Source organism: Hypomesus nipponensis, chromosome 12 (assembly GCF_054491055.1).
Source record: "Hypomesus nipponensis isolate SF chromosome 12, ASM5449105v1, whole genome shotgun sequence".
Classification (NCBI taxonomy): domain Eukaryota; kingdom Metazoa; phylum Chordata; class Actinopteri; order Osmeriformes; family Osmeridae; genus Hypomesus; species Hypomesus nipponensis.
Genome location: NC_140372.1, coordinates 17332501 through 17335000, shown reverse-complemented (window position 1 = coordinate 17335000; position 2500 = coordinate 17332501). Strand labels below are relative to the sequence as shown.

At 46.8% G+C, this 2500-nt stretch overlaps 5 non-coding genes and 4 pseudogenes across 5 annotated transcripts; all 9 read right to left on the bottom strand.

Annotated features, from left to right (window-relative positions):
* LOC146266249 (5S ribosomal RNA) overlaps positions 1 to 59 on the bottom strand; it is a 119-nt pseudogene extending 60 nt beyond the window's left edge.
* A 170-nt stretch (positions 60 to 229) lies between these two features.
* LOC146266248 (5S ribosomal RNA) lies at positions 230 to 348 on the bottom strand. The gene has a single exon (XR_014728818.1). It is a non-coding gene; the product is annotated as a 5S ribosomal RNA (ribosomal RNA).
* Positions 349 to 536: 188 nt separating this feature from the next.
* Positions 537 to 655, bottom strand: LOC146266247 (5S ribosomal RNA). Its single transcript, XR_014726818.1, has one exon. It is a non-coding gene; the product is annotated as a 5S ribosomal RNA (ribosomal RNA).
* A 170-nt stretch (positions 656 to 825) lies between these two features.
* LOC146266246 (5S ribosomal RNA) lies at positions 826 to 944 on the bottom strand. The gene has a single exon (XR_014726817.1). It is a non-coding gene; the product is annotated as a 5S ribosomal RNA (ribosomal RNA).
* Positions 945 to 1134: 190 nt separating this feature from the next.
* LOC146266245 (5S ribosomal RNA) lies at positions 1135 to 1253 on the bottom strand (annotated as a pseudogene).
* Positions 1254 to 1429: 176 nt separating this feature from the next.
* Positions 1430 to 1548, bottom strand: LOC146266244 (5S ribosomal RNA; annotated as a pseudogene).
* Positions 1549 to 1720: 172 nt separating this feature from the next.
* LOC146266243 (5S ribosomal RNA) lies at positions 1721 to 1839 on the bottom strand. The gene has a single exon (XR_014726816.1). It is a non-coding gene; the product is annotated as a 5S ribosomal RNA (ribosomal RNA).
* A 190-nt stretch (positions 1840 to 2029) lies between these two features.
* On the bottom strand, positions 2030 to 2148 carry LOC146266242 (5S ribosomal RNA; annotated as a pseudogene).
* Positions 2149 to 2320: 172 nt separating this feature from the next.
* Positions 2321 to 2439, bottom strand: LOC146266241 (5S ribosomal RNA). Its single transcript, XR_014726815.1, has one exon. It is a non-coding gene; the product is annotated as a 5S ribosomal RNA (ribosomal RNA).
* Positions 2440 to 2500: the final 61 nt, after the last annotated feature.

The window sequence follows — 2500 nt, the reverse complement described above, 5'->3', positions numbered from 1 at the left end:
CTGCTTAGCTTCCGAGATCAGACGAGATAGGGCGTTGCCAGGCTGGTATGGCCGTACGAAATAAGTTGACAACCATAGGCTACTTATCCATATACAGATTTAGCAATTGACAATGCAAGGTAGTCTCTCTCTCTCTCTCGTGTCAAAATGAAAACAGCTTCCAGCCCCTTTCATGAAGGACTACTTGTGCATATTGCAAGATTTCAGTTTCTAAGTGAATGAGCAAAAGAGCATACAGCACCTGGTATTCCCAGGCGGTCTCCCATCCAAGTACTAACCAGGCCCGACCCTGCTTAGCTTCCGAGATCAGACGAAATCGGGCGTTGCCAGGCTGGTATGGCCGTACGAAATAAGTTGACAACCATAGGCTACTTATCCATATACAGATTTAGCAATTGACAATGCAAGGTAGTCTCTCTCTCTCTCTCTCTCTCTCTCTCTCTCTCGTGTCAAAATGAAAACAGCTTCCAGCCCCTTTCATGAAGGACTACTTGTGCATATTGCAAGATGTCAGTTTCTAAGTGAATGAGCAAAAGAGCATACAGCACCTGGTATTCCCAGGCGGTCTCCCATCCAAGTACTAACCAGGCCCGACCCTGCTTAGCTTCCGAGATCAGACGAGATCGGGCGTTGCCAGGCTGGTATGGCCGTACGAAATAAGTTGACAACCATAGGCTACTTATCCATATACAGATTTAGCAATTGACAATGCAAGGTAGTCTCTCTCTCTCTCTCGTGTCAAAATGAAAACAGCTTCCAGCCCCTTTCATGAAGGACTACTTGTGCATATTGCAAGATTTCAGTTTCTAAGTGAATGAGCAAAAGAGCATACAGCACCTGGTATTCCCAGGCGGTCTCCCATCCAAGTACTAACCAGGCCCGACCCTGCTTAGCTTCCGAGATCAGACGAGATCGGGCGTTGCCAGGCTGGTATGGCCGTACGAAATAAATTGACAACCATAGGCTACTTATCCATATACAGATTTAGCAATTGACAATGCAAGGTAGTCTCTCTCTCTCTCTCTCTCTCTCTCTCTCTCTCTCGTGTCAAAATGAAAACAGCTTCCAGCCCCTTTCATGAAGGACTACTTGTGCATATTGCAAGATTTCAGTTTCTAAGTGAATGAGCAAAAGAGCAGACAGCACCTGGTATTCCCAGGCGGTCTCCCATCCAAGTACTAACCAGGCCCGACCCTGCTTAGCTTCCGAGATCAGACGTGATCGGGCGTTGCCAGGCTGGTATGGCCGTACCAAATAAGTTGACAACCAAAGGCTACTTATCCATATACAGATTTAGCAATTGACAATGCAAGGTAGTCTCTCTCTCTCTCTCTCTCTCGTGTCAAAATGAAAACAGCTTCCAGCCCCTTTCATGAAGGACTACTTGTGCATATTGCAAGATTTCAGTTTCTAAGTGAATGAGCAAAAGAGCATACAGCACCTGGTATTCCCAGGCGGTCTCCCATCCAAGTACTAACCAGGCCCGACCCTGCTTAGCTTCCGATATCAGACGAGATAGGGCGTTGCCAGGCTGGTATGGCCGTACGAAATAAGTTGACAACCATAGGCTACTTATCCATATAAAGATTTAGCAATTGACAATGCAAGGTGGTCTCTCTCTCTCTCTCTCGTGTCAAAACGAAAACAGCTTCCAGCCCCTTTCATGAAGGACTACTTGTGCATATTGCAAGATTTCAGTTTCTAAGTGAATGAGCAAAAGAGCATACAGCACCTGGTATTCCCAGGCGGTCTCCCATCCAAGTACTAACCAGGCCCGACCCTGCTTAGCTTCCGAGATCAGACGAGATCGGGCGTTGCCAGGCTGGTATGGCCGTACGAAATAAGTTGACAACCATAGGCTACTTATCCATATACAGATTTAGCAATTGACAATGCAAGGTAGTCTCTCTCTCTCTCTCTCTCTCTCTCTCTCTCTCTCGTGTCAAAATGAAAACAGCTTCCAGCCCCTTTCATGAAGGACTACTTGTGCATATTGCAAGATGTCAGTTTCTAAGTGAATGAGCAAAAGAGCAGACAGCACCTGGTATTCCCAGGCGGTCTCCCATCCAAGTACTAACCAGGCCCGACCCTGCTTAGCTTCCGAGATCAGACGAGATCGGGCGTTGCCAGGCTGGTATGGCCGTACCAAATAAGTTGACAACCATAGGCTACTTATCCATATAAAGATTTAGCAATTGACAATGCAAGGTGGTCTCTCTCTCTCTCTCTCGTGTCAAAATGAAAACAGCTTCCAGCCCCTTTCATGAAGGACTACTTGTGCATATTGCAAGATGTCAGTTTCTAAGTGAATGAGCAAAAGAGCATACAGCACCTGGTATTCCCAGGCGGTCTCCCATCCAAGTACTAACCAGGCCCGACCCTGCTTAGCTTCCGAGATCAGACGAGATCGGGCGTTGCCAGGCTGGTATGGCCGTACGAAATAAGTTGACAACCATAGGCTACTTATCCATATACAGATTTAGCAATTGACAATGCAAGG